The sequence below is a fragment of the Protomyctophum bolini genome, assembly GCF_963924005.1.
Source record: "Protomyctophum bolini genome assembly, chromosome: 20".
In the NCBI taxonomy this organism is placed as follows: domain Eukaryota; kingdom Metazoa; phylum Chordata; class Actinopteri; order Myctophiformes; family Myctophidae; genus Protomyctophum; species Protomyctophum bolini.
In genome coordinates, this window is record NC_137881.1 from 18,436,455 (window position 1) to 18,451,178 (window position 14,724).

Sequence of the window (14,724 nt, forward strand, 5' to 3'; positions counted from 1 at the left end):
CATTTGGTTGGTTTTCAAAAACCAAGTGTCACTGTTGTGCAGCCTAACACACACATACTGTACATATTAACTGTATGATGATTTCTGTGACACACTGTTGTTTTCCGTGTTCAGCTTTTTTTCTTTCAATGCAGACTCACATTTATGAGGGTGATTTTACAGGCTTTCATGTCTTTCTAAAGGTGTGTGTGGCTTTATTAGGGCACCCCTCCTCTTCTCCATTCTGTCTCTTTTATGAGAGGCTTTAAGGTGGCACTAGGCACGTGTCCGCTGCAGCAGTGATTCTACACTCAAGCCTGATCATCAGTGTTGATTTTGTCGACTAATACTATGACAAAACATGTTCGTCGACTACGTATTTTCACCGACAAAAACTAAATGGAAACAAATTGAAAACTAAGCTATGATGACTAAAACTAAGACTAAGTATATTGACAATTTCATCAACAAAATAAACTAGACTAAAATGTTAGGAAGGGACTAGTGGACAAGAGATCCAGTCATTTTAGTCATTTTACACTTGCTGAAAATACACCAAAATACATTTTAGTCGACTAAATCAACTGTATATTTAGTTGACTAAAACTAGATTTACACTAAAACATTCCAGGTGACAAAAATTGACCGAAACTAAATTAAACTAAACTATTCAAGAGACTATATGACTAAAACTAAAATCTAAATTTGCTGTCAAAATCAACACTGAGCCTGATGATGTTTTATAAGCAGGGAAGACTCAGTTAAAGTATAGCAATAATGCAATAATAGAAATGCTCTAGTACAAGTAAAAGGCCCGTATTCAAACTACTACTTGAGCAAAATGTATTAGCATAAGAATTATGTGCACAATACAAAAGTGCAAAGTGTTTTTACCAAACTTTGTCAATTTGCAAGCTCACTATTTTCAAATAGATTAGCTGTAGTAGTGGGCTTTAATTGGTTAATGTTTTGTAATAAAGTAATGGCAAATATAAGTATTCACGTAAAGTGAAAGTACATCAAAATTGCACTCGGGTACAATACTTAACCCATTTAGGCCTGACGTCGAAATTAATGTAATGTATTTATTTCTGAAAAACCTCATGTTTCAAATACAGTGGTTCTCAATATTTCATGTCAAGGACCCCAAAAATTATATGTAATATGCCACCGACCCCCATCTGAAAATATGTTGTTCCATGGACCCCCCAGAAGCAAAGATTTTAGTTAAAAACTGAAACTCAAAAATATATATTCAAAGATTTGAGCTACATTTTCACGTTTTTCAAAAATAGCAGAACTACAAGCTTGTAGATCTGTTATTTTTCAATAGCTAAAGTATAACATAATGCTTAAAACACCAAAAGGGATTCCCGACCAAAATGGTTTAAATGTAAATATGTACTACTTTCCGAGCAACTGATAGACGGTCTGTCTTATAAGTGCATCGTGTGCAACTAAAGCTTTGCAAGGTTATGTCACCCAACGCTGGAAACTGTGCCAGTTTTCTTTTGCACGCAGCATTAGTTGCCCGTTGTACTGTAAATGATGCCTACAGTGCCCAAGATGCACATTCTGTTGTCGTGTTTCACCTGCAAGAAATGCCCCAGCTGGGTCTGACATCATCAGCCATAACGCCTAGCAACGGTAGTCTCCAGAGTGGGTCTACTGCTGAGCATTACATACAGATAAGGGAGTAAGGGACAACTGCAGGTATTTACATGTTAGCGGTGGTGTTCGTCGACGAAATCTTTCCACCGATGAAAACGAAATGGAAACTAAATGAAAACTAAGCTATGATGACTGAAACTTAAGACTAAATATACTGACAATTTCGTCAACAAATACAAACTAGACTAAAATATCAGGAAGGGACTAGTGGACAAGAGAGTCATTTTACACCCGGTTGCATGCTGAAAATTGCCCATTGGAATTGAATTGATCAATATCACTTCAGTTTAACCACTTACGTTGCACTGTACTTATGGTGAGTTGTTTTGCAATCTACAACAAATCTTTTTTTGAATCAAGAACTACAAGATCGGCCTCAATGATGCTTGCGGAACTCGACTACCTCTCATTCCTTACCGCATCAGTGTCGTGGCAATAATCATGTTAAACCACACCCTCTCGTGTAATATTGCTTAAATGTAATCCTGGGCTGCTGGGCACTACACTCCCCCTGCCAACCTGGAGAGGGCAGCGGACTGACCTCATGCTTCCTTCTATGCATGGAGTCCAAGCCGCTTCTTTTCACTTGACAGTTGGTTGGACGTAGCGCGTGGAAGGAAGGAACACATTATTCCAACCAGTTCCTTTCCCAGGCCCTTTGCTGCATGTCCTTCCCCATCTTTCTCTCCTCTGTCACTGTCAAATAAAGCCCCCCCCCCCCCCCCCCCCCGAAAAAAAATAAATCATGCGCTGTGAGATTGTAGATGTAGAATTTTATCCAAAGAGATTTTGTTGTAGAGGTTGGGACCAATTATAGACCACTGGGGGATCCCGCAGGTACTTAACGAAATATACTGTATAAATAAATGGGATTACTTGTCACTACAGCAGGGAGGACAGATCTATTGGTGTTGATGGCATGCAGGTCACAGGATTAGTTTGAGTATTTATTTAGGCTTGTTGGACGGAGTAAGAGGAATGAGTTATTTGTTTGTTTGTAAAACCCACTGAAGTTAATACCCTGATAGCCTGGGACACATGCTCCGTGTTGACCCAATTGAGGTTATTTTTGACCCATATTTCAATAAAACCCAGGACTTACTGTAAGACTTGGTCATGCAGGAAAAACCCAGCTCTGTCATGAGACTGGCCTACTGCTTCTACAGTTCATTGTCACACGGCAGGCCAAAGAAACACACACACACACACACAGTCACACACACACACACACAGTCACACACACACACACACACACACACACACACACAGATGCAGAAGTGCGTTTACTGTGTGTGTGTGTGTGTGTGTGTGTGTGTGTGTGTGTGTGTGTGTGTGTGTGTGTGGTCCTCCTGAACTGCCAGCAGCAAATCTCCAAAGATAGACCAGATGATGTCCCGTGATTGCTCTGCATACATGTCTACACACACACAGTCTGCCCACTTGTATTCTCCAAGGCGTCGCAGTCCCGCCCCCTTTCATGACGACGACAGGCCCAGGAAATAATTCCCCATTCATTTCCCCCATAGACATTTCAAAAAGTATTTATTTAAAGATCTGAAAGCCTCGAACAAAGCCAACTCGGATCGTGACAAATCATGACAACACCCGTGTGAAGTAAGTGGTGTAACTCCGTGTGGGGGTCCCCGGAGGGGGGGGGGGGTTCCAGACCCACAGGAACGCACCGAGGGTGTCGGCCCGATTCCGGCGAGCCGCCCCACGTCCGAAACGGTTGAGAAATGACAGAGTTACAACCATGCTGTTTTCATGCTCACACATACCCAGCCAGCCAGGCAGGCAGGGACCCACACACATACTCACTTAAGGAGTTAAGGAAGTGGTTTGCACCACTTAAAAAACTGCAGGGTAAACACCTTTTTTGTTGTTTTTCTTCTTTGTAATTATTTGTTCAGCCCAAAATATCATGACAAGTTTGTTGTCATGATTTGTCTCGATCCGAGTTGGCTTTGTTCGAGGCTTACATATCTTTAAAATAAATACTTTTGAAATGGGGAATTATTTCCTGGGCCTGTCGTCGTTGTCATGAAAGGGGGCGGGACTGCGAGGCTCTATTAAACTGATTTTGTGAGATATCAATTTTCCCATACCCTTTATTATCAGAAGAAAATCTGATATATTGATATTGGGAACCTGCCGTAAGGGAAGCCCCATGTGTCAAACCCATTTGCCAGTAATGTTGTCTTGTCATCTCACAGAACGTAAGTTGATGATTGAAAATATTTATGACTTGTCATCAGTGTTCCCTCTCCCCCATCAGAGGCTGTGTCTGGTGTTGTGGTAACGTACAGCAGTGGCTCCAAAAGTGGGGTCCGGGAACCCCCAGGGGGTCCCCAGCTAAATTATCGTTTGGAACCAAATGGACCCTTCTAGGTCTGTAACGCTGAGAGTGTACAAATGGAACCAAGGTTCCATTTGTAGACTCTCAAGAGTTAAATTAACATTGATTTTATATTATAAATTGGGGGTCCCAGAGATAGAAATGTCATTGAATGGGAGGTCCGTGTAGCCTATAATGCATGTCAAACTGTGGGTACTTGAAAATAAACTGGTTGAGAATCACTGCTAGAGCCGTAAAAATCTTCTCTTATGAGAGTCCCTGGCAAATCTTTTCAAATGGGGGTCCATGGGGCTAATTAGTGTCAATTTGGGGGGTCCTTGACATGATAACGTTTGGGAACCACTGACGTACAGTACTGCTACTACTGTGAGTATGCTATATAATCCAGCCATCCAACTGGAAACTGTGGAAAGCACAGGTAGACTGACTGTATTACAGCTGGGATTCAATGCAAGGATGTTTAGGTTTAACAATACTTCTTTGAGATTTATTGCAAACCACAGCAAGAATCCACAGTGTTAACTTAATTGTGAAAATGAGAGTTAAATGAACACTTTGCTGTGTTTAGGATGACAGGGGAAGATTAATATATCACAGCCGCAGTTGCCAAATTGACCCTGGCGTCCCCATTTTGGGCAAATTATCCAACTATTATTCAATCAACATTTGTCACAAATTTCCCCACGAAAATGTAATGCTTAAGGAGAAAGGAGATAAATGATGTGGAGAGACATTCAGTTCCACCCACACCTCCTGTGGTACTACTGTACATTCTATGTTGCCTGCAAGTCACTGCATATATACAAACACTGTTTTAAAGCCTGGCTGTATAAACGAGACATAAATCGTTCATGTAAGAACATGGAGTTAGCCTGATTAGGACAGCAGCAGCTGCAGAACACCCATGACAGGGGAGCGTGGTTGTGTGTGTTTGCAATGCATCATCTCAACTGTAGAGATACACTGCTGCACTAAGAGTAGATATTAGTATAGTTCTCAACAGGCCTGAAAATTAAGGCTAACTGGGCCCTAACTGATCTGGCCCGAGACCTGGGCTCGGGCACAGCGGTATGCCATGACTGTGTGTGACAACTGAGAACTGAAAATCCTTATTTTATTTTTGTAGCCCACAATCAAGACATCTTCCTAACATTAGATTGTACAATCTTGTATAGTTTATAAAGAGGTTCAAGATCATGGTTAGCGTTAGAGCTTGTAGAATTTTTTTGTCAGTAGATATGAATTTGGATTGGTGGTTGTGGTCTTGTGACTCACAAGCTTCATGTCCAGACAGAGCGGTATGTTGCTGTTCCCACGATAAATAACTACACTAGATAGGTACAGTAGCTAGATGTGTCTAGTTAGGCAATCAGGTTCTGAAAATAGATATGGACAGATGGGTGGGTAAGACAGACAGACAGACAGACAGTTTGTTGCTTTTGCTTGGATATATTACATTATTGATGATGATTGGCTGCATGCTTGCAGTCAGACTATGAATGTGAACTAATGGAGATGGTATGGAGATGATGACAGTCAATTAGCTGAGCTCATTCCCAGGGCCATTAACTTCTACCCCGGATTTTATTGCCAACCATCCTCAAATATTGCATTGACAGTTCCAGTGAGGAGAGACAAGAGAGGATGGACATATAACAGTATACTACTTCATCGGTTCCTAAACAAGTGGTTTTCAAAGTGGGGTCAGGGGACCCCGTTAAGGTCCCTTTGTGACGGACAATTGAGGAGAAGTTTTTTCCAATGAACTTGTAATTTAATAATTACAAGTTCATTGACGTATAGTGGAAAAAGTTAACTACCGTACTTTCCCTATACGTACGAGGGAGGTTGCTAGAGCTTGTGTCCAAGTGTGAGAGCAAATGTATTTCTCCATTTCTCTGCGTCTCTGAGTAAAAAAGAAAGTTTAAGCACCCTTGCCTTAGATTACAGCGCCTTGCTCCATAATTAAACAGAAGCGAAAATGAGGCTTGACGAATGCCAATTCCCCAAAAAACAAGACTCAGGTTGTTTTTGAATGTCTCTAAAATGACAATGCCATTCTAATAGAGGCATTTTAATGATAGCCTTAGATTATTTTTATTGTTGTGAGCTGGTAGATCAACTATATTCGCTGTTTATTTGGAAACGGTTAAAATAAATGAGAAATGTCATTATGATTCAAAATAACGGGTTGTGTATGTGTGTGTTCATACTGCACATACTGTATTCCCAGCATATGTACATACAAATCCCCACCCAGTCAGTTATATGCTGATCTTGGCTATCTATATTATGAGCACATTAGGGACATAGTGTATACTGCTGTACAATGCAGCAATCCTTATTTCTATATAAAAAGACAGAGTCCATAAAGGCTGTGTGCGTGCTTGTGTGCGTGCAGTACCAGCCAGCATGCATGTGTGTTCGCGATGTTTGTGTGTCCGTGTGTGTGCATGTCCAATCATACCTTCATACATGCATATGTAAACTTGTGCTCGTGTGTGTGTTTGTGCGTGTGCATCTTGCTATACTTCTGTGTGTGAGTGCATGCGCGCGTGTGTGTGTGTGTATAAATTATTAGTATGTTCGTGTAATCATTACAGGCCTGCAGCCAAGCGGTGATATACTCTAGCACCCTATATTCTTTATTGACTGATTGGCTGGCTTGACTATCCCTACTGTTCTTTTATTGGCCGTCGCAGATCATCCGTTAGCCGAGCAGCTCACACACACACACACAGGATTGCATTACCTGAGTACTGTACTCACTGTACCGCAATTACTGCCAAAATATGTTGAGAAATACCAGAGAGTATTACACATATTGACCAAACGATTAGTACACAATAATATCCTCCAGTGCTGCTAATTGCACATTGTAGACATACTCTGTTCAAAATAAAAGTCTGGTAAAACTAAGGTATTGGTATCAAAAAGTACTAAAAGTAAAAGTAGTCATTATGCAGAATGTCCCATTGTACAAGTTTTCAAATGTATAAAAAACGGACACAATGTGAGCTTGTGTGTGTGTGTATATATATATATATATATATATATATATATATATCAATACGTGAGCCGTGAGTAAATGTATGTAGTTACCTTACACCACTGTGCTGCTAATGTAACAGTTTTTACACTAAGGGTCCATTTAACCATTTGAAGTGACCTTTAAGGTGCATATTTTAAATTGCAAATCTACAAGATCACAAGGAATCTGCAGTGCAATATGTTGTGAGCTTGTAGATCTACTATTTTCAAAGCACGCACCCATTGTATGAATTGCGTTTAAGCTGTTAAGCCTGAGAGTGTAACACATAAATTAACCTATTGTCATCTCCTTTGGTCAGGTGAGATAGCACATACTGTACATGGCGTCTACCGCGCATCCCTTTTGGATGAGCGGTATAGATATGTATTTGGTGTCCCATGCGGTAGACCGTGGTTCAAATCCACGTGGTTACATAACATAAGCCTATACCTTTTTCCCCACGTGGAACATGAAACGGCATGTTCCCCCATGTGCTCTTGTAAAGTCACTTTAAGTGAACACTGATCAGCTCACGTATTGATTTTCTCTGAAGGCCTATAGAATGAACCACAGCCTTACATTTTTCATTAATTCATATCAAGACAAAAAAAGTTCATAAGCTATACGAGAAATTTGCACGCTTTACAGGTTATATAGTCACAAATGTATGTCCTCAGTGGTGGAAAAAGTACTCAAATTCTCCATTTATAAAATGCAATATAGAAATAATAAGTAAAAGTCTGTAATTCAAAATGTACTATACGGATATTTTCAAATGTCCGAAATATATAGTGTTTAATGTATGTTTTGCAATAATAATACAAATCAATAAAGTAACTAGTAACTAAAGTTTTCAAATAAATGTAGTGGAGTAAAACTACAATATGTGGATCCGAGAAATAGGAAATACTCATGTAAAGTACAAATACCACAGAAAAGCACAGTACGTAAATCCATCACGGCATGTCCTTGTGATAAATGAATACAACCTCACACCCTCTGATGAAAATAGCAGAGCAACGGAGTCGGAGAGTGTGGAAGAGGTGAAGAAATAAGTGCAAGCAGGTTGGAATGGGTGGAGAAAAGTGTCAGGTGTGATGATGTGTGACAGGAAAGTATCAGCAAGAATGAAAGGGAAGATGTACAAGACAGTGGTGAGACCGGCTGTGTTGCATGGTTTAGACTAGAGACAGTCGCACTGAAGAAAGACAGGAAGCAGAGCTGGAGGTAGCAGAGACTGAAATTAAAATCTTTGATTGCAGACTTACCCCCAAGTATCTGCAACTGTTTTTAAACATGCGTGCTACATCACACAATGAGGAAATGTTGCGGTTCTGTTCCGTTTTAGGTTATTGCTTTGAAATGTTGTATTGTGTTGTATCTCGACGACACTGCAAATGAGGGTGACCTCAATGTCTTTCGAGAATAAATAAAGTTTTGAATGAACGAACGAAGGATGGATAGGTTCAGGAACGAGTACATCAGAGGGACAGCACATGTCAGATGTTTTGGAGATAAAGCCAGAGAGGCCAGACTGAGATGGTTTGGACACATACAGAGGAGGGATAGTGCGTATATATCGGTAGAAGGAGGATGTTGAGGTTGGAACTGCCAGGCAGGAGGCCTTAGAGGAAGACCAAAGAGAAGATGTATGGGTGTAGTGAAAGAGGACATGAAGTTAGTTTGTGTGAGAGAAGACGAGGCAGAGGACAGGGTGAGATGGAGGTAGATGATTCGCTGTGGTGGCCCCTGAAGGGAAAAGCTGAAAGGAAAAGCTGAAAGGAAAAGAAGACCCTCCGACGAAAATAGAGCAAGCAAAACAGCAAGCTCGCTGTCAGTGCCTACTTTGAACACTACCTGTTTAAACATTCAGAATCCAGTTCATCTCTTCATTCTAGCAGCATGCATCAGATAATTACTGGATGGTCCACTGAGCTAATGCACTCACTGTACACTACGCCACCAACCGTACGTAATGATGCCATTTGCCTAAAATCCTAATGGTCCATGTATGGATTTAACAGTGTTATATACTGTACGCTGATGATGGATGGCTCTTAGCCTGAAACGTGTTCGTTTTTGACCATCAATAAAAGAAAAACATTGATCCATGATTGCTGGCATACTGTTTGTTTCCGATAATACTGCTGCATGTGTGTTCCTGTTGAGGTTGTCCATGCTCTCTCAACGCCAATGACCAGCTGCTACAGTATGTGAACTGCATGCATTGCACTGATATCACAGTCGGTACATTCATTTTACACTTCACAAGGAAAGTGTTTGTGAGACAAAACTTTACAGTGCTTTAACAAGACAAGAGTCAACAGAGTCAAACTACAATAGCCACAATGCCTCAGCATTCTATCACAAATCCGGACAGCTGTTTCATATATACCGGTACTCATCTGCTTGACTACATGGACGTTCATATTTCATTCACCGCACTACTACACCATAATGTGTTTCCACATTCCACATTTGTGTGCATCTTAAACTTAACTTAAATATGTTTTGTTGATTATTACTGTCTGTAATATTTAGTTATAGTTCTGTTTGGTAATATGGGAGTTTTTTTTAAATGGGAGTTTTTTGTTTCATTGTTCAACTGTTACGACTATCCATCCAAATTTGATTGTGAGGTTATGGATGTACTTCTGTGGTCACGCGCCACACGCCCCATAGGCGATTCTATAAAGACGACAATAAAGGTTAAACAAAATACAGTTGCCCTGTGGTCGTAAAAGCTGGTAGAAACAAGAACATTACAAGCTTCATATCAGACTGTCTATTTTGAAATAGTGCCATACCAGCTAGCAAAGGGTACATACAGGTCTCCACTGCCCCAGGCAGCAATGTCATGACAAAACCGTGTGAACACGCACGTTTCCTGAAACAGAGAGTAGGTCAATGAAGTTCCATCTGTGATGCAACCTGGTTTACTTTCTTCCATCTAATTAATTCAGCTGAAAAACATATGCTTTCCAAAAAGGTGTAAACAGTAAGCCTAACAGTAAGTTATCTCTACGTAACTATAAAGACTATAAAGCAGTGGTTCTTAAACTTTAACATTTCAAGGACCCCTCAGTCTGTTATGCATTAGGCGACCGCGACACCCATGACTCTGAAAGTGTACAAAATGGAACTTCTAGGGGTCCATTTGTTCCCCTGGAACCCCCTCAAGAAGCCTTGGGGGTCCCGGACCCCACTTTGAGAACCACTGCTTTAATGAGCTGGCAGGTAATCACATCATGGTGGTTCACAATATTGGGTCTGGCTCTGCACTGAATGAAAACAGCCTTATTCAAGTTGATTAAGAGCCGTGATATAATGCACTTATGCGCCTCTTGGTTCCAGGACAATTGATTCCATTTTTCTTCTTTAACTTTTAGCCATGCCATGAGGAAAACCCATACAGGTTCAAATCGATCTTCATCCTTATATGACTTTTAAAAGTTTGTATTTGTATTACATCATGCCCTAGAAAAAATACCTATATCCATGGCTAGTTGTGAGTGTACTTGAGGCCAGCCTAAGGCATTCCCTGTCTTCCATGAGCACCTCGCATTTAGCTGGACGTCAGCATATTATCTCAATCGAGACTCAAGCACTCGGTTTTCTTCTTACATTACATTTCTCACTTGAGACATGGCTTGAAAAGGTTGAAGGATCCTTGACATTTTGGTTTACTACAATCTCCCACAGGCTTGGGCCCCCTCGTCTTCTCATGTCCAATGTTTCATGGCAAAAAGCGGAAAACCCCCAAAGTCAAATGCCTCCCACAAGGACGCAGGAAATGGATAATCTTATGCTCAAATGATGCTCTATCGTACTCACACAAATGGTGTTGCGTGCTGAAAATAGCCAATCTATAAGCCCCACCATTGTATGATGTACGTTAAATATGGCTTATTGCAGACCACTGAGCATTGGCTTGAAACTTTATGGAAAATGTAGACAGTGTGCTGCCTAGTGCACTTAACTACAACCCCAGACACTAAAATGGAAAAAATGACATTTGTCTCATTTATTATTGGACTACTACGCCGTACCATTGCTATGTCTTTTTAATTAATATTTATGATGCCTTTCTACAGTAAGTCCATTCTGCCGTGAATTCAGTTGTTAAACCGCTGGCAGGAATCTCCAAATAGTCTTAGGTCATGGTAAATGGTTAAGAGTCATTGAGGTGTTTGGTTGTCTTTCACTGTAATTCAATTCACTTGAAAAATGTTTCAATATCACCATAATGAAGCAATTTCTGTAATATACATTTTTGTCATTGTATATACATTTGTTTAATTTGAGAACCCCTGGTTTGTTTTGTTAAATCATTTTTGTTCAACACATTTCTCCTTTTTAGCGTAGAAAGGATTACTCCAGAGAGGAGGGACAGGGTGGTTATATGTACAGGTCTTCATAGTTGGTACTAAAAACCAATGTAAAATTCCCTCCCCTTGCATTTTCACTGCATTAGTGCTGCATTCTACTATCAGTCTCTCTCGGGAATCAGGCAATACTGCCGCAGCAGTAAGCCTTCTAGGCTACAGTCAAAATGGACCTCCAGGGGTCCTTATTAACACCCTCAGAAGGTAACAGGTATAAGGAAGCCCCTTTTCCATCTCTCGCCCAGCTACTCTACCTAGCTGTAAATAACAATTCATGTTGGTGATTATATAAAAGGTATTCTCATATAAATGTATCATTGTTAAGTTCACTCTGTATTTCCACAGGCATAATAGCATGATGATGCCATTACAAAACATGGGCTACATGGAAGAAATGCGTTTAATAAAACGAAATTAACTGCTAGAAGGTCCTAAATTAACTTAATTAAGCAGTCACCGTCTCTGTCTCATGTTATTCTTTCTTAATTTTACAGAGTATAGAGATCGACTACTATAATACAATCAAATAAATCTGAATACAAGATCATTTCAGAGAGGGAGGGAAATACTAAATTAACTGTTAACTACATTAACACATTTTGCGGGGGCGAGTTGGAAAAGGGGCGAGTCGTCTGGTATTCCCTCAGAACACTCCGAAAGATGCTGCTGTGTGTGTGTATACATGATTGGATCACTGTGGAAGCTTATTGGGCAGTACAGTGCATCTTGGATCCATCATGCATTGCACATGCTCTTATGGTAGGCTTCGCCTTGAAGCCATATCAGTTCAGTGAAGTTGGAAATACACTTAGGAGTATAGCGTGTTCTTGCTTAATGTAAATCGCTCTGGATTAAGAGCGTCTGCTAAATGCCTAAATTGTAAATTGTAGAGAGAGAGAGAGAGAGAGAGAGAGAGAGAGAGAGAGAGACCCCGGCGCAAATCTGTAAGGTCTTTTTGTCACAGAGGGTTAATGGAAACAGATTGCAGGTTACATCAAAAGGAAAGTCACCTTATAAAGAGGGGTCAGCATCAGCATGAACAATGACACGTAACATGCACAGCCTGAAGAAGGTGACGTGTGCGTGTGTGCGTGCAGAGAAACAGAAAGGAGAGCATGTGGGAAATAATTGAGGGCAAAAGAAGGTTGGTGTGATATGAAGAGAATAAATAAAGACTTAGTTGAAAGATAACTGAGTAAAGGCTGAGTTACACTTGGTTGTGTGCGCCTGAAATAGACAATCTGCAAACTCAGAACATGGCGTGCTGTGACACGCTCTCAGCTTGTACATCAGCTATTTTTGGCAGGTGACACCGGTACGCAACGAAATATAAATCTCCCCTTAAGCTGACCAGGCCTAGAAGCAACTGTACAAAAATATTGATCTGGATTTTTTTTACTCGTATCTGCTTCCCAACAAGTTCTAGCCTTCAGTCAGAAGAAGTTATATTATTTGGGGGGAACCTTAAAAAGATTTTTCATTGAAAGGAGTACACCACCTTTGTGAGTCCATGATTCATGGTTGCTGATGTATGAGTCATGATATGCCAATACAAACGACCACAATCCAATCAATACAACGGTACAACTGTGTTTTCTCATACTTTTCTTGTTTCTTATATGTTAATATAAGAAATAACATTAGTGCAGGTCCATACTGTACATATCACCTGTGGCGACAGCCCAACGGCCCCCACCTATGTCCAGCTTTTAGTGTACTGTATGTGACTATATGTGCTAACACAAACTTTGACCTAACACAAACATTAAATCCCATTGACAATGGTGAGTGTAAACACAAACATTGCGTAACACAAACATTGAAGACGAAGGTGAGGACGCAAATTCTGATTGGCCGGAATGAGATGATTTACGATGATAAGATCGCCCCTCACTTCACACGTGTGTGATTTTTCTTTATTCAATACTATACTACATAAAGTACTATTATATTATTCAATATCCTCGTCAAATGGAAGTAATTTGTCAGCCGGCCTTTATCCAAAAGAATATATATACACACATCAAACATAATTGTGTGCAGCCGTGCAGGTGCAGGATAAAGAAATAACTACTGTGCAAACTGAAGAAATATCCGCTCACTGACACAAAATGGCTAGTTATTTTTCAGTCAAATTTCCATCCTTTATCAAGCCTGTCCAATAATTAATGTGGTACTGTTTTATCCAGCATGGGATATTGGGATACCCCTATTACCCGATAGCCGGGGTTTGCAGCATCACATCAGCAGTCTGTATGGACAGACAATCCGGACAGTCTCACAGGTGTTTGGCTCAAGTAACCCTTATCTGGGTCTGTGTAACTCTCAGAGTTAGTATGGATTAGTATGGATTGAGGTCCCAGAGATAAGGAATTGTCAAATCCCATCCATTTATGGCACAAAGGCTGCAAAACTAACCCACAAATGGGACTTGAAAATACTATTCAACCCACACCTGGCTACTATGAGCTTTGCCTTTCTGACAAAATGACGCCTACAGAACAAGCACACCACACCCGTGATCTGGGCAGGTCTGAGTTTAAGAAATGCAGTGCAGACAACAACGCTATATTTAACAATATGACATCAATCCTGGCTCCATCTATTTGTCTTGAGCCTTCCCTCTAGCTGCATGGCGAATGAAAACACACAGAGCAAACAGAACCTACTGTACAGCAACAGTATACCTAGGAAAGGGGCGAGCATCAGCATAATAATTTAAAAAGGTCACAATGGTGATGCCTACAGAATATTCATTCCCTCGTAATATCTCCTATTTTTGTGAGTACAGGAAGGCTGGGCACTAGGGAAATCTGGGCACCATGTTTTTGGGAAGAATAGACACAAGAGAAGGGAACTGGGTACCAGGAAGAGCGGGTACCAGGAGTCTGAAAACTGGGCAAATGTGGGCACTGGGCACCAGTAAAACTACTGTATGCCTATAGCCCAAACTTTATTTCTAAAACTAACCTCAACCTAATCTCACAGAACTATGCCTAACCTTAACCTTAAACTAAACTAATATAAAATGTGTGTGACATGTTTTGGATGGCTGAAACATTTGGATGTTTAGTAAACATCCAAATGTTTGTTTTTGATGTTTAGTTTAACTTTACGGGGGTGCCGAGAGCTAGGGGCTAGTGCCCATTCTGTTTTGGTTCCCATATATCCCTATAGTGCCCACTCTTTTGTGTGGTTTTTCCGTGCCAAAATGGCAGTAGGCCTACAAATAAAAAACTGCTTAATAAACAGCATGCATGAACATTAACTGCACAGCGACAGGGTTGCCTTACCTGGAATTA

At 40.6% G+C, this 14,724-nt stretch overlaps 1 protein-coding gene across 1 annotated transcript in view; it reads right to left on the bottom strand.

Moving 5' to 3' along the window:
• Nucleotides 1–14,724, bottom strand: part of ppp2r5b (protein phosphatase 2, regulatory subunit B', beta) — a gene marked incomplete at both ends in the record, with an annotated part of 56,036 nt that overhangs the window by 40,499 nt on the left and 813 nt on the right. The gene's annotated exons all lie outside the window — the stretch shown is intronic.